Source organism: Pelobates fuscus, chromosome 4 (assembly GCF_036172605.1).
Source record: "Pelobates fuscus isolate aPelFus1 chromosome 4, aPelFus1.pri, whole genome shotgun sequence".
Classification (NCBI taxonomy): Eukaryota; Metazoa; Chordata; class Amphibia; order Anura; family Pelobatidae; genus Pelobates; species Pelobates fuscus.
Window position 1 is genome coordinate 19243933 of NC_086320.1, and position 27784 is coordinate 19271716.

Sequence of the window (27784 nt, forward strand, 5' to 3'; positions counted from 1 at the left end):
ATGTCATGTCACCACCACCAAATGAGTATGTTAATGTCACGCTTCTCCAGAGCATCCAGTGTTTTTAGATGGAAGTAAATGCAATGTTGTTTCTTTTGGGGCCACAATAGTGTCCACAATAGTGGGATACCAGAGATCAAAACAGGAACAGGGCTGTTAAAGTGTTGTGCATGTGTGGGGATGTTCCCTGTGGTGTTGTATATGTTTGGAGGTTGCATGTGTGTAGAACAGACTTTTTGTGTTGTATTGTGTGTAAAGGGGTCTGTTTGTGGCGTACTGCATGTGGCTAGGGACTGCAGTCTGTGTTTCTGGGTTGTAAAGTATGTGTGTGTGTATTTATATAGGGCCTGTGGAGTGTGTGGGCCTAGTGGATGTAGTGTGTGCATGTAAAGAGCTGTACTGTGTGTTTGTGAGTGTATCTAGGGGCTCTAGTGTGTGTATGCATATAGGAGCTGTACAGCGCATGTGTATAGGTGCAGTGATGTATGCATAGGTGGTGTAGTGTGTACAGGCGGTGCGGAATATGTATTTATAGGGGATATAAATTACTGTGTTTGCATGCAGGAGGTGTAATGTGTGTGTTTAAAGGGTCATAACGCATGAAAGTGCAGCGAGTGTAATGTATGTTTAGGGGGTATAGAGTGTGTATGTGAGTGCCGGGGGTATAGTGTGTATATAAGGGGTATAGAGAGTGTGTGAAGTGTGTTTGTGTGTAAGTGCAGGAGGTGTAGTGTGGATATAGGGCTATAGAGTGTGTGCTGTGTGTTAATGCAGAGGCTGTAGTGTGTATATAGGGGGATAGAGTGTGTTTAGTGTGTTTGTGTGTTTGTGCAGGGGGTGCTGTGTGTGTAGTGTGTTAGTGCAGTTGAGCAGTATGTTTGTGTGAGTGCAGGGGGTACAGTGTGTGTGCTAGTGCAGGGGGTGCAGTATGTTTGTGTGTTAGTGCAGGGGCAGTATGTTTGTGTGTTAGTGCAGTGTGTGTATTGTGTTTGTGTGTTAGTGCAGGGGGTGCAGTGTGTTTGCGTGTTAGTGCAGTGTGTAGTGTTTGTGTGTTAGTGCAGGGGCTGCAGTGTGTTTGTGTAGTGTGTAGTGTGTTTGTGTGTTAGTGCAGGTGGCTGCAGTGTGTTTGTTAGTGCAGGGGGTGCAGTGTGTTTGTGCAGTGAGTTAGTGAAGTTTGTGTAGTGCGTTTGTGTGTTAGTGCAGTGTGTTTGTGCAGTGTGTTTGTGCAGTTTGTGTAGTGTGTGTGTTTGTGCAGTGTGTGTAGTGTGTGTGTGTTAGTGCAGGGGCTGCAGTGTGTTTGTTAGTGCAGGGGGTGCAGCGTGTTTGTGCAGTGAGTTAGTGAAGTTTGTGTAGTGTGTTTGTGTGTTAGTGCAGGGGGTGCAGTGTGTTTGTGCAGTGTGTGTAGTGTGTGTGTTTGTGCAGTGTGTGTAGTGTGTGTGTGTTAGTGCAGGGGCTGCAGCGTGTTTGTTAGTGCAGGGGGTGCAGTGTGTTTGTGCAGTTTGTGTAGTGTGTTTGTGTGTTAGTGCAGGGGGTGCAGTGTATTTGTGTGTTAGTGTAGTGTGTTTGTGTGTTAGTGCAGGGGGTGCAGTGTGTGTGTGTGTAGTGTGTGTATGTGAGAGGGGTGTATATAGTGGATGATATGGCCATACATTATAAATGTAAGAATTAAACAAAAAAAGTAATTAAAAAAAAAATTATAATACCATTTACCCCCCCCCTTTTAACTTGGCAGGGGAGAGAGGAAGCATTTACATACCTGGTGGTCCAGTGAGGGGGGGACACACGCAAAGCACCGATCCCAGGTGGTCCAGCGGCAGGTAATTCAGTCTGTACCCCGCATGGTACAGACCATGTTTCTCTCCCTCTCGCGAGCGCTGTTTTTTCAGAGCGTTGCCACGGGTTACCATGGCAACGCTCTGATAATCTCGGAGCTCGCGAGAGGATGAGAAGGAAGCTGCTCGGCGTTCTCCCCTCCGGCCCATGATGGGAGACAGGACTCCACCTTGGGGCCGGTGCTGCCCTGCATGGGCCGGCAGGAGAGATCTCTTGATCTTTCCTGCCGGCCTCGGCCCATGGCCATCGCGGCCCACCGGGCATTTGCCCGGTTAGCCCGATGGCCAGTCCGGGCCTGCTGGCGATAATATAAAGTAGATGTTAGTGTTTCTCATAGCAAAACATTGGATTTTGGCTTCTCATTGAGAAGTATTGCAGACACAATACAGTGATTAGTGTGCATGCATTCTACATTCCAATTCTATTGACCAAGAGATCATTACTATTGATGATCTACCAGAGTCAGACCAGAACTGGATTACATGTATGTTAACTCATTTTTTTTTTTTTTTCAATTTGGCAATTTTTATTTTGTCATAAAATAAACGTAGATGGGGTACAGAAGAAAAGGTATGGGAGCGATCAAAAATGTGAGACTTATTATATACATACTTCATTGTTGCATATTAGAACAAATACACATCACTGCGATGTGCAATATAATGCCATGTGCATAACCAATAATGACTACCATATCACAGAGACCTAAGCTCGAGCATGAACAGAGTGTGCTACATGTGTCGTACAGGACCATAAAGCTTCTAGCACCCAAGCTGTAAATACACCTTCTGGTAAGTACTCATGACTTGTATCTGTAATATAGCAGGGTTACTCCCCATGCTACTAGGTGATATTGGATGTGTTGTCATGCCTTGTGTGAATCATAGAGGCTATAGAGAAAAGTGTCTTGTGTCATATCAGTCACTGTGTCTGTAAGGATGAAATGGTTTGTTCAATTGTAAGAACTATGCACAGTGGGCAGCTTGTCTGTGAGTTCTTCTCAGCCAAGAGTAGCTCAACCAAGATGAGGGGGAAAGGGAAGGGAAAGAAATAAAAGATAACTGTGAAAGGTGGGAAGGAGGGGGGCGGACATCCAGCCTAAAAGGACTGCAGAGCCCTTCAATTACTTATAATACTTATAATAAGGCGACTCCTTAATTCAAGAGTCGTTGTGGATCTTGTCCTACTTCCAAAGTTTTTAACATTATCTGGGTGTGTTAGCACGTAAAAAATATATTTGTTAACAGGTAAGACCATTTATGTTAAGGTACACAGCTTAGTGTCATTGTTAACCTAACATTCGGTGTTCAGGTTGCGTGTTTTAATGTCCAGTTTTCCCAAACTTCATGTCTCCAACTATTGCGGGTTGGTACTTGAGTCAATTGGACTCGTATTTACCAATTTATTATGTATACGAATGGGGAAAGGGGGCATCCTTGCCTAGTTCCATTTGTGATGGGGAAGGGGACCAATTGAAAACCTGATGTAAATACCCGAGCTTCTGGGTTACTATACAATGATTTAATGACTTAAATGAAATGGGTGGGAAAGCTGAACTTGGTCATGACCGCCTGCAAGAACGACTAATGCAGGCAGTCAAACGCTTTCTCAGCATCTGATGACAGAAGGACCCTGTTGGGCGATTGTTTATACATGGTATGTAAAAGTGCAAGGGCTTTACGCTTTCCGTCTGCTCCCTGTCTACCGTGCACAAAACCTACTTGATCTGAGTGTATGATGGTCGGGAGAAAGGAGGTCAATCTGTCAAACTTTGGCTAGGATTTTAACATACGAATGAAGTAAAGATATGGGTCTAAAGTTGGCGCATTTGATGGATGGTTTGCCAGGTTTAGGTAGGGTGGCAACATTGGCCATGAGCATATCAGTCGGTAGGGATTTCAGGTCTGTACTTAATTTGAAAAGTGATACCAATTTTGGGGAAAGGATGGAGGAGAAACGTTGGTAGTACGCGTTGGGGCCTGTCTGGGCAAGGTGCCTTGTGTGATGGCAGGTATTTTATAACAGTTTCTACTTCCTCTAGTGATATAGGCTGTGACAGGGATGTTGCTTGTGAGGTTGACAGAGTAGGTAAATGAACGCTGGATGAAAAAGCAGTTATTTCCTCCTCAGTGGGTTGGTGGATCAGTGGGTCATTTTTAAGGTTGGAGAGTTTGCTATAGAATTCTGCAAAAAGATTGCTAATCTCCTGAGGTTTGATCACTTTTTTCCCGTCGTCAGACAGGAGATGGGATATTTTGGAGTGGGCCTGTGCGTCTCTAAGTCTACAAGCTAAAAGCAAACCTGCTTTATTACCCATGATGTACTCCTTGGTTTTAAGTCTATGAAGGGTATGGGTTGTATGAGCAAAATTAATGTCATTTAATTTCGGTTCGGACTTGAGCTAAAGTCATGGCACTGGCGAGGTTAGGGTTGAGCAAATGCGAGCCTAAGACGTCCCGCAATTATGTAATAGTGTGAGAGATCCATCTGTACAGAGTAAGATTGCTGGTTCGTCAGTTTGCCTCCCTTTCGTTTAACTGCCTGTCCGTATGCCCCTGTTCGTGTGTTTCCTAAGTACCGATTGAAACTACCGAACGGACGGCCACCCAGGAGAGGAGTGTGCTGCTGGTTAACCTCTTGGCCCCAATTAGAACGTTGTGGTTAACCACAGACACCTCTCCATTCCATCCTTACGGGGGGTCGTCGTTCGAATGCCGACCACGAGGCGGCGGCCATTTTGGGACACGCGACGGATCAGCAGTGTTCTGCGAGGATTCCATGGAACTAATAACGGACACTTTATCTACCGAACACTGCTGAAGACTACTGACCGAATACGAATCCCGGTCTGTTCGGGAGTTTGTAACGTACGCATGGGCTTAACCCAGATAGCCATCCCATGGAGTCAATCGTATACCGAAAGACTTGTGAAAGACTTTGACTCTGTAGCAGAAGCCTGTCCTATAATTTACCTGTGTAACTGTATTTGTTTATTGTATTCCTGTATTTATGTATGCTTTCGTATGTGGGTTCGGTAGTTTCATGAGAATGAAACTACCGAACCATTAGACCACCCCAGTGAGAAGTGTGCGCCTCGTTAGGCGTTCACACTTCTCACAAAAACCGCAACTTGAACCTTAATTACTGATGCCTGGGTGGCCGCTGTTCGGTATACGAACCACGTGCCGGGGCCATCTTACGCATCAAAATCTCAGCGGTGTTTGGTCATCGAGTGTCTGGAACTCAAATCGGACACTCAAACAACCGAACACCGCTGAGACCTCCAGAGCTCCGTAACTACCGAACGGAGGGACCTAACGAAGCTCCATTCGGTAGAAACCAAGTACCGAATTAGGGAACTGTAATGCAGGTGAATTTAAGTGTGGATGGCTAAGATTATTGTATATTTCAACTGCCGAACGGAGACCGACCGCAGGGCCCAAACGTATGGAACCCTTTTCGGCTACCACCTCGTGTGCGGTCGGTCAAACTTCACCCTCCACCTAACTACCGAACCCCTGGTCCGATCTGGGTGAATTTTGGATATATTGTTCACCCAGATCAGGGCTACCTAGCGGTACCCTAATATTAATGTTATGTACTAGTTTGGGGGTACATCCAGGTTTGGGGTAATGTACTGTATAAGTTAAGGGGATTATGAGTCACTCTGAGGGGAGGAGATGTGTGGGAGGTAACAGTTACAGTATTGGTTACTGTCCTAATTGAGGTGAATCCCTCCCTTGCATGGGAGCATGCTTTATAAGGAACCCTGGAATAAAGATTGTCATTTCTGCTCCTGAAACTGTGTGTCGTCCAGTTATTGGGATTGCTGTTGGGATATTGCTGTGTTATTTTACCTGCTGGAAACTCTGCTTGTGGATTTACAATTGCCTTGTTCCTGAGCCTCACTGGGATCTTAAAGTGGAGAATAGCTGTGGGATATCAGCTCTCCTCTATCCCTGGAGATAGTTAGGTTTCTTCCCAATTATCTCCAGGATAGAGAGGAGGGATTTATGTGTGTAAAGGGGAGTGCCTATACCTAAGCCACTGTGATTGGCTACTGTCCAATATGTGTTACAGTCTTCCATCTGGTCCCCTAGGGGAGTGTCCACCAGGTGGGAGACCTGCATAAACACCGGGCAGGTAGCCCCCATTAAACAGAATCCTGTTTGACCCTCAAGACGGAGCTTGGTCTCGGTTGTGGGGGGAATTATTACTTGGAAAGCGCATGTCGTCTATTTTAGCCATGAATGGAGTTCGGCTGATTTTGTGTTCGTGAGTTAACGCATTCCCTTACACTCGGTTCGGGAGTTTGGCGGTTGGCTGTGCAAAGCCTGCATTTCTACAAAAGGGGATTATCGGCTAAACAGCGAACAGCGGTTTCATCTATTTAAGCGGTGAGTGTCTTAACAAATAGGTCTAATGATTTAGCTTGAAAGATCCATTTGAGAAAGGAGGCACGTCTTATAAACAGTCCCCTGATGGCGGCTTTATGAGTGTGCCAAGCTAGTAATGAGGGCGTCTCAGGTATGTCATTTAGAGAGAAATAGGACAAGAGTTCAGATTCAATTTCTGTGCAGAACTTTTCATCTCGTAATATGGAGTCATTAAAGCTCCATGGATCACAGCCCCTAAATGTAAAATCATCCCTAAACGATGTTACCAGTTGTGCATGGTCCGACCAAACAATGTCCCCTATGGTACAAGACTTAACTAAATTGAGAAAAGGACCTGCCAAAAGCAACACATCTATTCTAGAGTATGTCTTGTGGGATTTTGAATATTAGGAGCAACACCTGTCTGAGGGTTGTAGCGTCCTCCAGCTGTCATACAAGTTAAATTGGACCGTGGTTTTAGTGGCTGAAAACTATTTATCTCGCAAGGGATTCCTTCAAACCTCCATCAGATGTAATACTGTGAGGAGACCTCGGTAACTAATGTCATTGATCCATTCTGCAAAATACAGATCATTGAACAGCGCACACACAAAAATACAGTTTTGAATTTTATAAGCCCACTTAAAATCTCCTATCTGAGCAAACAAATACAGGGGTTCAGTTCCACCATATGACTATATCGTGTTAAGATATACTATTAAGTCCCCCTGAGAGAGACACTTGTCATGTTGATGGGGTTAACACAAATATCACAAAAAGAAAAACACTAATTCCAAAACTCCAAAGCAGGGAGTATTTGCAAATAATTAAGTCCCTACAATAAATTAAATCCAAACAAAAAAAATGTAAATATAGATAACTTATTGTTAATTACAATAACTTGGGACTTGTATAATCTGTCCAAAAACAAAACAAAACAAAAGATACATAATCACCCATTAAAAAAAAAAGCATTGAGGATGAGGAAGGGCTCACTTCTAAATATAACTCCCTCTACTTATTACAATATAATTCTGACCAGGGGACAAGTCTGTGACTAGTCGCAATTCCTTTTAGATTAATAATACTTCACACGCACCTAGAAAGCATTTGTTCATATAAATTATTATTTTAAAATGAATTGCAATGTTTTTTGACTGATTATCCAACAATTAAGTTATCTATTTTTACATAATTTTCTTTTTTTTTGTTTGGATTTACTTTATTTCGGGGACTATAGTTCCATTCTGCGACAGACTGTGTGAAAAGCAGGTGAATGTTTGCTCAGTATCATGTTATTGGGATTAAATGTCTGTGACCATAAAATAGATAGAACATGACAGCGTAATCTAAAAGGAAGCAGGAGGAATGGAGCAGGACATTACAGTATAAGAGTTAAGCTATATTCTGTGCAGCATTATAGGCCCCCTGGCAAGGCAGTGTACTGGGGCCCTACCTACACAACCGCAGGAATAGAAACGTAAATTATTGATAAAATGTATCTTAGATTTATTGGTACCTACAACAAAATCAGTGTTTAAACATGAAACAAATATGCTGTAATATGCAGAAATTAATCCACACAAATGTTTGGACAATATAGCATGAGCCTTGAAGTTGAGAAAAGACTTAAAAAAATGAGGTGTGTTGATTTTGTCTTGCTTACGTACAATCATGGCCAGCCCGTCCATAGACGTCCATTTTGCTGCCTCTAATCTAAAACAGGATTTCCCAACCCTTAGTGGCAGTGCAGCAGCACTGCACGTGTTGGGAACCTGTGTGAGGGTCCATCAGGTGGCCAATGCCCTGGGCCACCCGATGAACATGTGCAATGAGGGGCCCAGTCGTGTGCTGCGGCACTTTAGCAGCATGACCAGGCCCCTTCCTATCCGCATGGAGAGCTGGGAGGATGTGACAGCATATCGCTGTCACTTCCTCCCAGCTCACACAGAGCCAGCTGCGAGGGAGAAGGAGGATGGAGCAGCGAGGATGGGGATGGATCGGCAGAGCAGGACCCCAACTCCCACCAGCCACAGCCAGTAGAAGGTAAGAATCTACTGGGTGGCTTATTTTTTTAATGTGTGTGTGTTTGTGTGTGTATGTGTGTGTGTGTATCTGTTTGTATGTGTGTAATGTGTGTGTATCTGTATGTAGTGTGTGTATCTGTGTGTGTATATCTGTGTGCTTGTATGTGTGTGTGTGTATGTGAAGTGTGTGTATCTGTATGCAGTATGGGTATCTGTGTGTGTGTGTGTTTGTATGTGTGTAGTGTGTGTATCTTTGTGTGTGCACATGTGTTTGTATGTGTGTATCTGTATCTGTTTCTATAAGTGTAATGTGTTTGTGTCTGTGTATGTGTAGTGTGTAGTGTGTGTATCTGTGTGTAGTGTGTGTGTGTATCTGTATGTGTATCTGTGTAGGGTGTGTATCTGTATGTAGTGTGGGTATGTGTGTAATGTTTGTAGTGTGTGTTTGTATGTGTGTCTTTGGGTATGTGTAGTGTGTGTATCGTGTGTGTAGTGTGTATGTGTATGTGTGTGTGTCTGTATGTGTGTAGTGTGTAGTTTGTGTATACTGTATGTGTGTAATGTGTGTCTGTGTGTGTAGTGTGTATATCGGTATGTCTGTGTATCTCCATGTGTGGCAATGTGTGTATCTGTATGTGTCAGTGTCTGTATGTGTCTGTATGTCTGTGTATCTGCAGGCGTATCAGTGTGTCTGTACATCTGTATGTATGTCAGCATATGCATGTGTGCCAGTTTTTGATACATATACTGACACACATATAGTTGTACAGACACACCCACACATGCAGATAAATAGACAATCAGATACAAACACTGACACACATGCATATACACAGTGTATAGGTAATTGTATTGGCTGCAGTGCACACACAGACACAAGCTACATCCCCAGCATACACACAGACACATGCTACAACCCCAGCATGCACACAGACACACGCTATATCCCCAGCACACACAGACATATACTATATCCCCAGTACACACACAGACACATACTACATCCCCAGCACACACACAGACACTCTACATCCCCAGAACACACACAGACACACTACATCCCCAGAACACACACAGACACACACTTCATCCCCAGAACACACACAGACACACACTTCATCCCCAGCACACCCACATAGAGACACTACCATTGCAGAATCATATATGTTTTTTTGTTTTGTTTTTGTGGGGTGGAGCAGCATTTCATACTTGGATCCAGGCAGCACAATGTCTTGGGCCGGCCCTGTGTACAATTAGTATGTGTACTTTATTTTTGTCAATGTTAAGATATATATTCACAACAACAAGATTGCATATACAGATAACAGCTGATACTGAGGTGTTCAGTCCACATAAAAGTTTTAATAAAGAGAATATGAATGTTCGTTATAAATCTCCTGGAATAATATACTGAAAAGTTGGCAAGACTATGGGACCCTATGCTCATAGGGCCCCCAGCAAATGCTCAGCGGGCCCATACATTAAGACAGCTCTGAGTCTGTGTGAAGACTAACACTGCACTCACTGTGGCATGCAGAATTCATTGTAAATAAATGCAAAACAGAAATCCAATAACTGCTGGACTTCTTTGTTGTCTTCTGGTGTTGACCATGCTACAACAAAACGTTCTTCTCTGTTATCAATCTAATTTATCTATTGAATAAAATCCAGGAAACCAACCACCTTTGCCTCAAGAATAAATTTTTACAACTTGCCAAAAACTAAATTCTTTTAATTTCTCCCTACCCATATGTATTTTCTTAAAGGTTTTTCAAACATTATGATATTTTTACATTGTCTGGATTGAATGTTAGTCTTCCTAGTGAAATGCATCCACAGAGAGAAGTGAGTTTCAGTAATTAGATACTTATACCCAAATATTCGGACTACCCTCTCCTTTTAGTGTTTCAGCTCAATACCAGTATTTCCCTATGTACATATATAACTGCTATATAAATCAAACTGGTTTTTGGTCCAGAGTCTACTTTTTCAAGATACCGTAATGCAGAAAATCGTCAAAAATTTTGGACTTTTTTATATGGACAAAACTACAATAAATAAATAAATAAGCCGAGGATTTACAGAAAATTCAATATTTATGAAGAGAGAATTAATGCACTGTAGTTGGGACATTTGCAATATGAAATATAGATACGCAATTAATAGATAGGCTGGCAATGCTCCCATATTAAAGTGCTTTATAAAATCTAGATGTTTAATTAATGGGCATGGTAATAGAAATCCCTAGGTTATTTCTAAGTGATTTTATTAAAAGTAATTTAACACTTTAAATAATCTTTTGAGATGTCATACAAATTTATTTAGAGTGCTATTGAAATAAAAAAAGGCTCTGTATTACATATACGTAATGTGTAATTGAGTGTTCTATCTCACAATGTCATAGGTATTTATAAATATGATGCCATTCCCATTTGCTGCCAGCTAGTGGGAAGGAGAGGGGACAGGTAATGGGATAAAGGCACAGTCTGTACATTGTGTCCTAAACATGGACCTTAGTTAAGAGTTTTCTTCATGTAGACTCCACCTCTGAAATCAGAAAAACCTGGGTGTAGGTATCAGACCCTGGTTTTGGAGAAATGCTTAGGATAGAGGCTTGTATCTAGATTAGAAAGAAAACCAGATTTGTACCAAAGAAGGTAATTAAAAATGACAATATTTTGTGGTTATAGTGTAATTAATTTTACTTCACAATCAATCAAAAAAAGAATCGATGGTCAAGCTTAATGTTTCACTAGATAGCTGTACATTACTCGAAACATTCAATCAACGATGTAGTCAATGAAGCAGGGGTATGCCAGAAGAAAGTTCTTTAATGCATTTTTTGTGAAAATCCCTTAGCCAGAAGCTACTAAAAAACAGCAATATGTACAATATTAAAAATCCTTAAACTGCACAAGAAGAAAACCCATAGATCCCAAAGACACACCACAGCTTCCAGACTCTCAAAATTAAAAATGCTAGTTTCTAAAGCCAAATATCCCATCACAAGAATGATGGTTGCTACCGATTGCTTTTTCCATAAACTGTTCCCTCCTATTATGTTATGCTATGTTCTCATTATCATCGCCCTCCACTAGAAGAAAGTTTAGTTTATTAGATACGATTGTATATAATTAATAGTTTACCACTTTTCCTGCTATTATTGGATGGTAATGAGATTCCGACCTTGAAAACAGAAATCATTGAAAGATGGCTTGAAACATTTTGCAATGGTGGGGCAACCAACAAGAATGTTGTAAACAATATGAAAAGTCTAATGGTCAAACAACTAAAACAATAATTAAAATAAGTTGTAGGTCTACTTGATAAACTAATAGGCATACAGCACGGCCATGCCCAGCCTCTCCAAGATGCACAGTTAAAGGGACACTGTAGGCACCCAGACCACTGCAGCTCATTGAAGTGGTCTGGGTACAAAGTCCCATGTCCCTTAAGCCTACAGTGGTAGTTGTTGCAGTTTCTGTGAAACTGCAATAATTACCTCTAAGGGTTAACTCTAACTCTAGTGGCTGTCTACTAGACAGCCACTAGAGGGACGTTCGGGTTATGGCAACCAAAAGTCTCCTAAATGACATCCATAGCCAATCAAATCCCCATAGGAAAGCATTGAAACAATGCTTTGCTATAGGGAATACAAATGCGAGTGTGGTACTAACACAGGCACATCAAAGCTGGATTCAGCTAAATTACTGAAGGGGTTTTAACTTGGGAGGGGGCACTGTAGGAACCTAAAATGTCAGGAAAAAATTTTGTTTTCCTGGAACTATAGAATCCCTTTAGGTGTGGGCAAACAGAAATGGGCATAGTGTTCCGTAAACTCCTATTCATCATTTCCCTCTTTCTTCCTGCAGTTTGCTTCTGGTATACAGGATAATCATAATGTGTGGTGACTGAGACGACATTCTGTTCCTTTCTCAATACAATGGTTGGATTATAATACATATGTGCAGGGTCTGCTGCTTCCCCTATTTAAAGAGCTAGAACAACCCTATGGTAATTACTATTTAACTATGAGTCAAATTATATACACCGGCAACTCCACTTACTCAAGGTGCGAGGCACCTTGTTATCCAGTTATATTTGTTATCCAGTCATAGTCATATTGCTGTGGATAGAACCATATGGATATGTGTCAGGTAATTTCAGAAGTCTGTTCCACTCAATACCACTTCCCTTTTTCACATCTGCAAAATGTAAGGAGTTCTAACGAGACACGTCTCCATTAAAATAAGGAGCAAGGAGTTCTAACGAGACACCTCTCCTTTAAGCTAAATAATTCCTACACAGAAACTAAAGACAATGTATTTTAAATAGACATGAGTGCATTCTAGCTTTAATTGTAATTAATATACATAGAGAAAGTTGAAAACATAAAATGATAAATATTGCATGCGTACTAATTATGAAAATTCCTTCCCTTCTCCCCTTTATGTGTCTGAGTAAAAACTGATACACATTATCTTTAGATTGTGTCAGTCTCTTCTTCAAATTTACCATCTACAATTAAAAGCTGTAAAAGCTTTGATCTAGAGCATTGAATTTTTGTTGCTAACAGTATCAGAAGACCTTCTTTTTCCTTAAATTCTCTAAAGTCACTGAACTTTCAAAACCCAATTTGTGCAAGCACTGTAAAAGCTACCAAAAGTTAATTACAATTTTAATTACATATTCTTTGAGGGAAAACAGAGTATGACTAATCATGTTCAAAGTATTGGCCCTCCTCTAAAAGATTCATTAAATATATATTTGTCTTTGGCCAGTATAATATAGGAAATCGTGCTTTGCAGTAACTGCCGTCAGCTAACATCACTTGATATATCAAGCTACGGTTACTTTCTGAGTACTTTGAACGTCGAATAATATCATATCAAATACATGACATACTTTTATTTTATTAGGGGCAAATATCATTCTCTATGAATCTTGATGTTCACTTTCCCTTCTGTTTATTGTGTTGTAAAGTTTATTTATAGGGGGAGAGGAGCTCTCCTGGTTTTTTGCCAACACTCTTCATGTCGGACAGGGGTATACTTATTGCTTGAGAATAGTAAGGGAGGGCCCCAAGCGTAAGCCACAGACCACACGGCACACCACTTATGTATATAACTCATCCCCCTGGGGCACCCACTTTACAACTATAGCATGTGTAATACCGCCCCATACCAGGGAGACCTGGGGTTGAAGCGGAAGGAGCCACCAGTCAGCGTGCTGGGGAAATGGGGGTGGGATGGGGGGAATATTGATTTTTGTTTTCCAGCCCATGTGACACAGCACAGAGGGCTTATGAGGGGGACCTGCCTGTCTCACACAACAGGGGAGACGCAGCCGTACCCAGGAGACCCTTTGTAATGATCTAACACTGTATATAGTTTACTTTTACTGTTACTTTTACCACGGGGGCTGGGAGAGACAATTTTACTTCGGAAACATTTCACTGATTAGAACTGCCTACGATTATGAAACTTGGGGTGGGGCCCCATGGGTCGCTGGGGGGCATCTCCCTGGGGGTCGGAGTGAGGGGGATGGTGGAGCTCTTGGGCCCGGCTCCACTTCTCCAGGTAACAGACTGGAGGCACACACAAATTTAAGCTGGAGAATGTCCCAAACTACCAGTTGAATGCCTAGCCAGGACGGGACAGTTCCCTTCCTCCACAATTGCTATCACACCTGGGGAGGGCCCTATCGGGTACAAGTCATTGTCCCCCACCCTTCTGGGTGCCAGGATTCCAAGGGGAAATAAGAGGGACTCTAAAGAGGGCCACTGCCCAACATGGAGAACATACATTTTTATAAAGCCTATGTGATATAGATGCATATGAGGTTTACACCTTGATGCACAGTGGGATGGGGTGGGACTTTGCCACCCTAGAGTGAGAACAATATGTTGTCCATAGGGGGGGACATCAACTCCTACTTCGTTCTGGCAGAAAGTAAGAAAAGACAACAATATTATTATGCGTTAAGTTTATTGTTTTCAATGTTTTATTTGACAAGATGTTCCGAAAGGCAATGCACAGAGATGGGTGCTACTTCTACCACACCCAGGTCTCAGACACCATATCTCTCACAGCACAGTCTACACATGCCCATCACACTACAAATGGAAAAATGACTGCACCACATACCTACTCAAGCATGGCGCTGAAGCTCATATCACTCAATGTCAAAATACCCCATATAAACGTAAGCTCCTACACAGGAATTTAAAGGCTAAGAACATTGCTCTGGTTCAGAAAACATACCTCCCCTGGTCGGCCCCAGTTAGGTTGAAAAACAGGGTATATACTACAGTCCATGAAGCAAGAACACTGCGCAAACGTGCAGGAGTAGCCATATTAGTCTATAAGCGCTGCCCCCAACAATACCCCACAACCAAATAGACCCTGAGGGGCGATACCTGGCGATTACAGGCACCCTATACAACATGAAAATATGCATCATCAATGTATATGCCCCTAATCAGCCAGATGCCTTGTTCTGGTCATCCCTAGTGACATTAACTACCATTAGTGGAGGAGGAGTACTCATCGTGGGGGGGAAATTTTAATACGGTACCGAACCCGGCGCTAGATTGGAGCATCAAACCAGGAATAGACATGTCACAGGGTAGGGGGGGACAGGACAAGCTATTACACAACTACTTAACAAGTACAGGCCTACTACATGGACACATGGAGACTACACCACCCTAGCACACTTTTTACTCCACCCCACACGACACCTACTCCAGAATCGACAACATCTTCTTAAACAGCATGGGACTGCATAAGGTAATACACACAGAGATCAATAGCATAACATAGTCCAATCATGCAGACATAATGGTTACACTCAGCAAAATGCAATACAGCTCAAACTGGTCATGGACACTGAAGACCAACCTGTTGCAGGATGAGGAAATACTCACCTCAACTAAGGAAACAATCACCGCCTATTTCACACAAAATGACAACCCTGACATGAATCCCACAATGGTTTGGGCAACCCACAAGACAGTTATTAGGGGCCACCTGATAAAACTAGCCACCTATAAAAAGCAACCCCAAAAAAACTTTTATTAGAGCTACAATCAGCCCTGAGAAAGGCTGAACTACAACACAAAGCGAACCCAACTAAGGCTAAACCCGCTGACCTAAATACTCTACGAATTCAAAACTCTCAAAGAATTATCACTCAAAGAGGTAGGCCATTCACTGCAGTGGTCGAAGCGTCTGTACTATGAAAAAGCTAACAAAATGGACACTATCTTGGTTAGAACACTTTGACCTAGGACAGGGAGAAAACTGATAATTAAACTACACACAGCATCCGGTGAGATGGTCACCACACCTGCGAATATTGGCACTCACCTGTGGAACAGAGACGATGGGTGGACATAGAATCACTGATGACCGGCGCAGACTCATCTCAATTTTACATGTGGATCCCCAAAGCGCACAGAACAATCCTCAGGACACAATACCCAGCTATACTAAACTCCATTCGAATATGGGACCACACAGCCAAAAAATATGCAGCACTAAGCCCCATCTCTGTATACTCAAAGCAGCAAATAGACCTGCTGCACTGATATCACGGAACAAGTTGATATCCAATGTATTTATCTTTATGTTTAAAAAAGTTAAGTATTAGCCTACATTCCAACATACCAAAATAAAAATGACAAATATGGGCACACGGGCGGACTTTGGAGCTCGGGACGGCCAAGAAAACCCCACAGATACGCCCGCACATAACTGCTTCACATATCCCACTATCCTAGATCAAAACGAGGTAGACTAACATTGAACATATACCACCAGCAACAGTATGCAGACTGATATGTCATGCCCTAGATACAGCACTTAAAAACACAAGAGGTCATTAAAGCAGAGGGAAATTCCGGGGGTGATATGGGGAGGGTGGCGAACAATGCCCATCTCCCATCCTTATGAGCTTTTCAGAGGGAGTACCGATTAGGGTCATGGCTTTAAGCTAACAAAGGAGCCCTGGCTGGGGTGCTGTCGGGGACGCCCAGGGTTGGGAAGGAGAGTGAGTGAGATCTGGGGTTATGGCTATTAACCCTAGCCAGAAGAAAGCTGGAAAAACACAATAACACTTGCCAATTTTTTGAGTTTAACTATTTGTTTAAATTGTTATGATATAACAGTAAAAGTAGATGACGGATTGTAATCAGGCTTCACTCCAATGTATACTGTCATGTCTACCCTAACATGATAAGAATGTATTCTGTAACACTGCATTGACTTTTCAAAGAATTGTCTTTTGCACAAAAAAATTAAGCCTGAGCATAAAACTTTGCCACAAAAAGGCTCCCACTAAACACCAGAAGTCCTCTGATACTCCCAAACCATTGAGATCTTGAAGGCAAGAGGCTCACAGAATAAGCCAAGATGGCGAACGCATGGAGGCTCCATCTCCTAAATCAGACACGGTGTCTGTATCTGAGCTCTGGCCTCAAATCTCAGAGACATACTGTTTGGAAATTGAAATTTATTACATGCTACAAGATCTTAGATCCACCCTGCCGGCAGACGCCTGCCACATCACTACAATATGTGGTGGAATGCAATGACCAACTCAAGCACCTTAGCTACTCCCAAACTCCATTCTAACTTCTGCCCTCCAACCATGCTTTCACTGGCCTAGGAAGGCTAACTTATATGTATAGTCGCTCCCTATCAGAGTGCACACACCATTTCCACCCAACTGTGACTAATTTAACAGACTTTAAACGTTCTACAGGCATGTAGAGCATTTTATATTTAATTTTTCAGTCTCCCTATGGAGACATGTTTATGTGTTACTTCAATATTGTTTATTTACTGTAAAGTTGCACAGATCCTTTTCTCGCTTTGATTACATATCCCCCTCATTTCCTTTCCTTTGACCCATGGGCATTTTTTCAGACGCTGAGCTCTCCCGGCCTTATGTTAGCTTTGATACACTACCCTTTGATATACGAAGGCAAGCCATGGGTAACTGCAAAATGCATCATATGTACACATGGTAGCAGACCCAATTTTATCAAATTTAGAACACGTTGGATGTCTACCACAACCAGCTCAATGTTAATCCCTGACCTCCCTTGCAAGCCCTGTGTATACTGGAGAATTCTATCAAAACTAAACACGTAAAAAAAAGTTTATTTATAAACCTTATTTTGTGTAGTATTCTCATTTTAATCAATTGATATCAATATTGAAGCAGCCTATATAATACAATTGAGTAAAATTGAGTAAAATCCCAAATATCACTCTGCAAATTGTGGTTTCAGATGTTTCTGGTTTCTGTGTACCCCATAACGTACTGGTTTCCAAACCAGTCCACATGGAGCAGCAAAAGTCCATGATTTATGCATTTACCTTTCCTATTCCAGTGGAGATACTGACAAAACTTGGACTGCAGCTGGGTCATGAAGACTGGTTTGGGAACCCTTGCCATTAAACAAACAAAAAATATCAACCTAAGTATGGACATTGGAAATGCATGGACATGTAATCCCATCTTTCTCTCAGTAACAAGGATATTCCATGACTATCTAATGAACATTCATAAGTTATCCAGGAGTGCAACTTTGACATTCTTGTGAATATAACAATAGATTTGAACAATTATTTTGGTAAAAATACTCACGCTACAATATATGCAAGATAGTGATAGTGCCACAAGCCAGAGAGAATTCTTCAGCAAGCCACAATGTATCTGAAGCTTCTAGCTAAGACTTCAACATACAAACATTCCTTGAACATTTTCCTTCTAAAGCCAGCATATCCTCCAAGAGGCTACATTTGATATTGAGATATCTGAAATTGTAGCAGATATACACCATCTTTGCTCATGAGATATCTGAAATTGTAGCAGATATACACCATCTTTGCTCATGAGATATCTGAAATTGTAGCAGATATACACCATCTTTGCTCATGAGATATCTGAAATTGTAGCAGATATACACCATCTTAGCTCACGAGTATGAGAATCTGAGGAGGATAAAAATACCATTGCTACCTTTGGCAACAATTTTCAATCCCACTCGTTTTTCCTATAATTCCTCCACAAGGTATGAAATATATTGACATGTTTGGATGCAAAGACAACCTTTTTGCATGAATCAATGTACATGCTAAACTTTAAAGGTGTATAATAAAACACACAAACATACTTAATTTGCAACTAATTCCTCAGGACTGGGGGAAGTATTTTAGGGCCTCGAATAAATATATTGTTGGATAAGCTTTCCAAATATTTTTATATTTTGATATTTTTGATACATTGATGTATATTTTATAATTAAAAATATAATTTTTTTTATGTGTAATACCTTTTTGTTATATTTTCTGATATTTTAACATGTGGAAAAAGTAAAGAAGGTTTACCCAACAATATAAGTTTACCTGTTCCCTTCAAAAAAAAAATTGGACTCATATATATTTGCATATAGAAATTCCTCTATAACTCTGCACAAACCAATTTACCATTCAGTCACTAATACACTTGTAGATGTCTTCCTACCTCAAGTCCACAACTGCCTCAGACACCCTTGTTTTGCTCCTTCTTAATTCGATTATTCTCTCTCTTATTCATAGGAAAGCTTGCCGGAAAACATATGATAAAGGAAGAGAAAAGAAATAAGAATTGAATAAGGCCCTAATTGTCATTTCTTTCTTGCTGATGAGATAACTTCTTTCTTGTTGATGAAAGTACCTTCAACTTTATGGTTAGGTTTCACCTGCATTTGGCTAATTATGGCCTTTAGACACAATGACATTCAGTTCTACCTTTTAGCCCATGAACACAGAAACAACCTAATTTATTCCTTTCTTTCCAACCTCTGAACCTTACCTATTCTTTTTCAACTTCTTGAACTTTCCATTATTGACTCCTCATTATTGTAGCAGACTTCATTCCCTTGTGTTCGTCTCCTGGATGGATGGTGTGTGGTCCCCCTTTCATACCTCCCCTAACAGTGACTCCCCTGGCTGTTAACTAAAAATTAAGTAATTAACTCGAGTGCTTTCCCTGGGTGGTTGCCATTCAAATAACTGAATGCACGTGGTCCAGTGCATGGTGGCCATTTTGTCTCCCGAATGCTGCCTGTTCAACTTTCCGACCAACTAGACGAATGACGTTCAGGAGATAGGAACTACCGACTGGGAGGAGCATTCAGTCCCTATAAGCGTTCATTGGTGTTTGCACAGGAACCCGCACAAGGAGACTCAATTCCCTGGAACTATTTTGGGCCGGTCAGAACTTTACCCGAATGGCAATTCCATTTTACCAAAATGGATCTGAGCACTATTTGGGGATATACAATTTGTGGGATTCCTGTAATTTATGAATTTGTTTTTGGGGTGTTTTTGTATGTTTTCTGTATTTTACTGTAACTGAGAGACTCAATTTTGACTCAATTATCTCTCAGACAATAGGGTCACCGGGGAGGAGCTTGTATATACTTTGTATGGGGATCCAATGCTGGGGATCAGTAAAGGGCTGTGTTTGAGCAAAATAAATCAGGACTAGCGCTCTGCTACATTTATCACCTGACCTCACAGGACAACACTCGTTCATTAATTTCTTCCCTATGCTTCATTAATAATAGGAGACATTCACGTATCTGTTAAACTGCTCAAAATTAGATCACAATCTCAAAAACAAAAATAAAACATCCATAAATCATGCAAGGCGCTTCGGATACGGAAATATAACTTCATAGCATTTAATCTTATTTACTAAATCTAATTCACTTTAAAGCTAATATATGAAAAATAAATGTATTACGATTTTGTACACAGGAGTCTAACATAATCTAAACTGTTCTTGTGCATGAATATATGGATATTTTCAATCTCAATTGGTAACATACACACCAGCTGTTACATATATTCTAGGAGAGTGTAGGAAGAATGGATACATTTTAATTATTGGATTTTATCACATTATTTATTTATACTCAGACAGTATATTAAAATGCGGAGTGAATAGCAAGTGACTTCTATGTGACAGCTAAACTTTTCAAAATAAATTATAATACATGTGAGAAAAACAAAAATTGTAGCACAAGTACTAGGTTTTGCTTTGGTTCTGAAGAGGAACAATTGCTGTTTTGTTTCATGTGTCTGGGGTTTGTCATATTTGTGACAGTTTATAAAAGTGACGATTTTCATGGAGATCAACACTTTTTAAAACTTTCTTGAAATGCCTCCCTAGCTATCAATCAAACAGCCAGGGTGAGTTTTTTTTCTGAGTTGCTTTGCATGGAAAAGCCACGTTCGCAAGCGTGCTTACTTGAGGCTCTAGCACAGAGGTTGCTCAATAAGACGCCTTAGATTAGAGAAGTCCCAAGCACTGGGAAAGAGTGGAAGGTATAAAAAGACTGCAGAAAGCAGGTCTGCAGCTTTTTTGAAAACTGTTGAATCATATACCCCGAACGAAAACGTGCAAGTAAAAATGTATGCATGTTTAATTTGGAGGTTTATCTATTATATCAGATTAACTTCTTCAGTTCTAAATGCGTTTGTTGGTTCGCTTGTTTTATGGTGAAATATGTGCATCTGTTATTTGCAAACTTAGATGCAAACCTAACACATACAACATCAATTTCAAATTATGCATGTTATCAGACTCCACTGTAAATAGATGCAGTGTCTCCTAGCCATCAGTTGTTCACCTTGGTATGAATTTCAATGGTAATAAAGCCATTAAACTATGTAAAAGTTAATGATCCACTAATAATTATATAATTACTTTATACTGTTCTGTTCTGAAATGTGTTTCAAAAATAAAAAGGAAAGCTAACTACTATACAAGAGGCAGTATATTAAAGAACTAATGCCACCCAAATAAATTCTAAACTAACACACATTTAAACTAGAATTGTGCGCAAATTCTTTTCAGCTGGTATAAACCAATCACATTCCTTTTAATCCATGATGGAGCAAATCGATGCGTTTGGGATTAACCTGTGGAATTTTATAGTTTGAGTGAAATTAAAAGGAATTTAATTCGTTCATACAAGCTGAAAATAATGTGTGCATTAGTTTAATTTAAACCATATTTATGGAGATTGGCAGGCAAAGGCAGGCAGAGTTAGCACGGTATTTTAGTTTATAAAATGTATTTCCCATGCCACTCATGCTGCTGTGAAATTGCATCTCTCATCATGTTCAGTCAATGGCCACAGATGTTAAAGTGGCAGAAAATAGGCAACCTATCGGCACCATGTACTGAAAAACCATCATTTCTAAAATGTGCCTGAGCCACATGGGATTTGTATCCAGCAGTGATAAAGAAAGTCAGTCATGTGTATTAGACTCATGATGAATAATAAAATACCACACCATAAATAAAAATAAATATTTTGTCTATTATACGGTTTAGTGAGTACAATTATTAGGTATTGACTGATCATTCACATCATTAAAACCCCTGACAGGTGAAGTGAATAACATTGATTATATTGCTACAAGGAGACCTGTCAAGAGGTGGGATATGCTAGGCAGCAAGTGAACAGTAAGTTCTTGAATTCCATTTGTTGGAAGTAGCCAAAATGGGCAAGTGAAAATATCTGAGTGCCTTTTACAAGGGGCAAATAGTGATAGCTAGAAGACTGGGTGAGAGCATCTCCAAAACGGCAAGTCTTCCTGGTGTTCCTGGTATGCAGTGGTTAGAATCTACCAAAAATGATGCAAGGAAGAACTGGTGAACTGGCGTTAAGGTCATGGGTGCCCAAGGCTCATTGATGCATGTGGGGAGCTAAGGCTAGCCTGCCTGGTCCAATCACACAGAAGGGCTACTGTAGCTCAAAATGCTTAAAAACTTAAAGCTGTGCTAGAAAGATGTCAGAACATAGACTGTATAGAGTGCCTATGATGATTCCTGTCCACCACCAAAAATGCTATCAGTTGGGATGTGAGCATCAGAACTGGACCATGGAGCAATGCAAACAGTTTGCCTGGTCTGATGAATCATGTTATCTTTTAGATCAGGAGGATGGCCGGGAACATGTGCATTGTTTATCTGGCAAAGACATGGCAGCAGGATGCATTATGGCATGAAAGGAGGCTGGCAGAGGCAGTGTTATGTTCTAGGTAATGTTATGCTGGGAAACCCTGCTCATGGAGTTCATGTGGATGTTACTTTGATATTTACTAGAGCTGGTTGCAGGCCACTTACACCTCTTCATGGCAGTGGTGTTCCCTGTTGGCAGTGGCCTCTTCCAGTGGGATAATGCACCCTGCCACACTGCTAGCATATGTTAACAATCTCATTCAGACAGGGCTTTATGTTAAAGTGAGACATGCTGGGAATTCAATATTAAGTAAATTTCAATTTTAAGACTAAAATGGCTGACTTGGAGACATTTTTCAGTTTAGCTAATTTAGCCTTAACTTTAAAATTCACTTTGGAATAGGAACAATTAGTGAATAAATCTGACAATGTCACCACCTAGTCCAAACAGACAGTAGGTTCAGGAGGAGAAATGATGGAGGTAACAACTGCTCTTCAATGCTTTCCTATGGTGATTTTAGCGATGCTGGAAGTCCTCACACAGCATAGAAACATAGAAACATAGAATGTGACGGCAGATAAGAACCATTCGGCCCATCTAGTCTGCCCAGTTTTCTAAATACTTTCATTAGTCCCTGGCATTATCTTATAGTTAGGATAGCCTTATGCCTATCCCATGCTTAAACTCCTTTACTGTGTTAACCTCTACCACTTCAGCTGGAAGGCTATTCCATGCATCCACTACCCTCTCAGTAAAGTAATACTTCCTGATATTATTTTTAAACCTTTGTCCCTCTAATTTAAGACTATGTCCTCTGGTTGTGGTAGTTTTTCTTCTTTTAAATATAGTCTCCTCCTTTACTGTGTTGATTCCCTTTATGTATTTAAATGTTTCTATCTTATCCCCCCTGTCTCGTCTTTCCTCCAAGCTATACATGTTAAGATCCTTTAACCTTTCCTGGTAAGTTTTATCCTGCAATCCATGAACCAGTTTAGTAGCCCTTCTTTGAACTCTCTCTAAGGTATCAATATCCTTCTGAAGATATGGTCTCCAGTACTGTGTACAGTACTCCAAGTGAGGTCTCACCAGTGTTCTGTACAACTCTTTCTACTGCTAATACCTCTCCCTATACAACCAAGCAATCTGCTAGCATTTCCTGCTGCTCTATTACATTGTCTGCCTACCTTTAAGTCCTCAGAAATAATCACCCCTAAATCCCTTTCCTCAGATGTTGAGGTTAGGACTCTATCAAATATTCTGTACTCTGCCCTTGGGTTTTTACGTCCAAGATGCATTATCTTGCACTTATCCACATTAAATGTCAGTTGCCACAACTCTGACTATTTTTCTAGTTTACCTAAATCATTTGCCATTTGGCTTATCCCTCCTGGAACATCACCCCTGTTACATATCTTAGTATCATCCGCAAAAAGACACACCTTACCATCAAGACCTTCTGCAATATCACTAATAAAAATATTAAAGAGAATGAGTCCAAGTACAGATCTCTGAGGTACCCCACTGGTGACAAGCCCAAGCTTCGAATATACTCCGTTGACAACCACCCTCAGATGACTGTCATTTAGCCACTGCCTAACCCATTCAACAATATTGGAATCCAAACTTAAAGATTGCAGTTTATTGATGAGCCTTCTATGTGGAACAGTGTCAAAAGCCTTACTGAAATCTAGGTAAGCAATGTCTACTGCACCACCCTGATCTATAATTTTAGTTACCCAATCAAAAAAATCAATAAGATTAGTTTGGCATGATCTCCCTGAAGTAAACCCATGTTGTCTCTGATCTTGGAATCCATGTGTTTTTAGATGTTCAACAATCCTATCCTTTAACATGGTTTCCATCACTTTCCCCACTACTGAAGTAAGGCTTACTGGCCTATAGTTGCCCGACTGGCCTATAGTTGCCCGACTCCTCCTTATTACCTATAGCACAGAAAACCTGTGCTATAGACCAGGAAGTGCCCTCTAGTGGCTGTCTGGTAGACAGCCACTAGGGGAGGAGTTAACCCTGCAAGGTAATTATTGCAGTTTATGAAAACTGCAATAATTACACTTGCAGGGTTAAGAGTAGAGGGAGTTGGCACCCAGACCACTCCAATGGGCAGAAGTGGTCTGGGTGCTTGGAGTGTCCCTTTAATTTCATTTTAAATCAACTATAAATAAATATACACATTTATGGGCTGTCAGGGAAAGCAGAAGAGGTGTCTATGAAAGTTGAAGGAAAGTAAATAATAAAATGTTCTTACCATGTTTTGGGGACATACTGTAATCTTTAACAGGAGACAATATTTACAATGGAATCAGTAATAAAATATATAAAGCAATGTTATCACTGGCCTCAGTAATATGTGGACACATGCTTCCTTTTTACTGCTCCATCATAGCCAGCATTGCCTTAAAAGGACACTGTAACTGCATCATCTCTTTGAATTGATTATAGTGTCTGGAATCCACTGGGGGTGTCCCTTCATTCACTGTTAAACCTGCTAAACCAGTCCCCAGCAGCCCATCCCCTCTGTATTCCTTGGGCTAATGAGCATTGGCTTAGAGTGTCAGCTGGCCAGCTTCTGCCTATGCCATTACAGTTATGAATCAGTATGGCTAGAAGGAAGTGTGTGTTCTCTGCTTTAGCCATACCTCCAGTTGGGGCCAGCGATTCTTACCCACAGCCAGGCACAAATAGAACTTTTTTTAATCCTGGGTTACTTTTTGGTGGTGAGTGGAAGTTTCATTTTATATTCTAATGGAAAAAAAATACAATTTTGCATTAGTTGTATATATTTGCAGAGGTTTTGGATAGTAATGTCACTTTAATTATATTTTTATTCGATATAGAGCGGATATATGATATGCATTGTGAGTATATCCAATAGTTCTAACATTCCATTTTAATTGTGTTTTTACAACATTAATTTTACATTATGTATATTCACAATGTACTTACAATGGATTAAATAAAGTTTAATTCATTTAGCACTACAACTATTTAATTTGTCTCCCATGTTGGAATTAGTGTTGGTCCCACCGATATTGGTGTACTGTGAAGTAGTGGTGGGCTTAACACAATATGGCCATATGGTGGAACTCCATCCCAATATTTGATTGCTGAGATGGGTGATTTTCAATGGCCTTATAAAATGTGTGCGCTGTTCCTTAATCTGTATTTTGTAAAAGTTTTGGTCTCTACAGCAGCACCATTACTGAGAAATGCATGTTCTGGTCGTGCCCCCAATTATCTATTTATATGACAGTTTTTTTGAAGAGTGAAATAACTGAATTAATAGTGTATTTAATAATTCAGTTATTTAGGCTTAAATCTTGTAGTTAGGTATCATCGTGTTTCACAATTTAGTCAGTAAATTTATTTTACACTCAGAAAGCGGGGAGTACATGCACATTTGGGGAAACGTTTCAAGCAACATGAATAAATATGTTTTTAATGGGTTTAGCAAATACAACAATACAGAAAGGACTATTAATCAAAACGGACCTTACCTTGAAGAGCACAACAGATAAAGACAGCAAAATATGTTGGGATTAAACACACAAGGTAATAAAGTAGAAAGTTCAAAAAGAAAGGGTATTAAAAAGAAACTCAATAAATGTTAAGTGAGAAGAATAAACCTTCAAGGACCAATTTAAAAGCATGTTGTCACAACCAAGGTTGTGATGCGAAAATACAAAGATTTCAGTCTCTGAGTGCCCTGTGCATGGTAACATATTGGGCACACTTCTTGAACTCAAAACGTTAAAGTGACCGTATTTGACAACTGAGGTAGGCACTCCAGATGTTTTGCACTACATCTCCCATACCTCTTTTACAGGGAGATGTAGTCCACAGCATCTGGAGTGTCGAAGGTTGCTGGAGTGTCGAAGGTCCTGTTGTAGGGGAACACAAGCAAAAGTAGAAACATTCTGGGGTGAAAAAACGTTATAATTGGAGTATGAATTAAGTGGAAAATAGTTCAAAAGGCGAATGTAAAAACTACAATGCATCACTTTGCCACAAAGAGGAACAAGCAAAAGGTTGACACATTTTCTGTTATGTCAGTAATGTATTGGAGTAAATTATGTTTGAAAAATGAAAAGAAAGAGTTAATATGAAACGGAAAACATTTCAGCTTCCAGGGTTACCGTAGCAGTAGAGAGAACAGTGTGTGGCAGTAGAGTGGGTGTTTATTGGTGGGTGAGCAATGTGACAATGTATGCACAATCCCACATGTGTCTATGTGTATGTAAGAGAGAAAAACAAGTAGCAAGAGAGGTGGGAATGGACAACAGCTCAATTAACCTGCCCTTAGGTAGGTCCCCACTCAGATCTCAAGCTGGGTTTAGCTCATCTTGTGCCATTACAGAGAAGGGCAGGCTAATTGAGCTGCTGTCCGTTCTCACCTCTCTTGCTACTTGTTTTTTCTCTCCTTATGTGTATGTATGAATTCATGTACTTACACTCTATTTCAAACACATTTTTGTTGTTAATGTTCTGATCAATCTGAGCAACGTTTCAGGCACCTGCCCCTTCATCAGGCTTGTGTGAGTTCCTCCCTATACTGTATCTCCGGTCAAGAGACCCCCCTGGTTAATAGAAGATCCTGGGACTCCATGAATTTCACTACATCCCTCTCTCTCCATGTGATGTGAGAGAAAAGCCAAAAACGCAAAAAAAAAAACGATGAAATTATTGTTTTTTTCCTACCTGACTGAATGTTTTCTGTATGCAAGTGTGTGTCAAAAATAACTAAGCAATACATCAAATGGTAATGTTACTGAAACGGTTACTCTACATTCTCTCATAACACTATTCAATGCCTTCCAACAAAAATATTCTAATCTAAATCAGGTAGAACTTGAAGGAACAGGCAATTAATCCACTTAAATAAAAAAAACTGAGTCTCACAGAATCCTTACAAAACTAAGGACCTTCAGACACAATCTCCATTGGGTCCCCAGGATGGTGATCATTTGGCACTGCTGACTGCTCTATCAGAAATAATTGGAATTTAAATGAATCACGTTTTTTTAGTTGACTAAAAGGAATTTTCATAGAGAATACGAATAGGCCACCAAATCCATCATCAGACCACAATGTATTTAAAGGGAGTATAGAAGCAGTTTATCTTAAAGGATCAATAAAAGCACACAGACCTCTTCATTGAGATTACGTGCTTGGGTGCAGTGATCCTGTAGTTTAAACCCTTTAATATAAAACATTGACATTCTGAAGAAACAGCAATATCTCCATTGACGGGTCAAATATACCTCTAGTGACTGTCTTCCTCAAGCAGCGTTGCATTTTGTCCCCAATGCGTCTCTATGAGAGTCAGCAAGGAATGTTGTAGAAGATAGCGGCAGAACAGGCAGCTGAATCAGAGGAAGCAAGACCAGTAATCTTTATTTGACTTACATTTTTACCATAAAAGTGGTTGAACAGTGATCACAGTGATAGAAGGGGACCTATAGTCTAGAAAAAATTACGGGACCAATGGTTCCATTTAA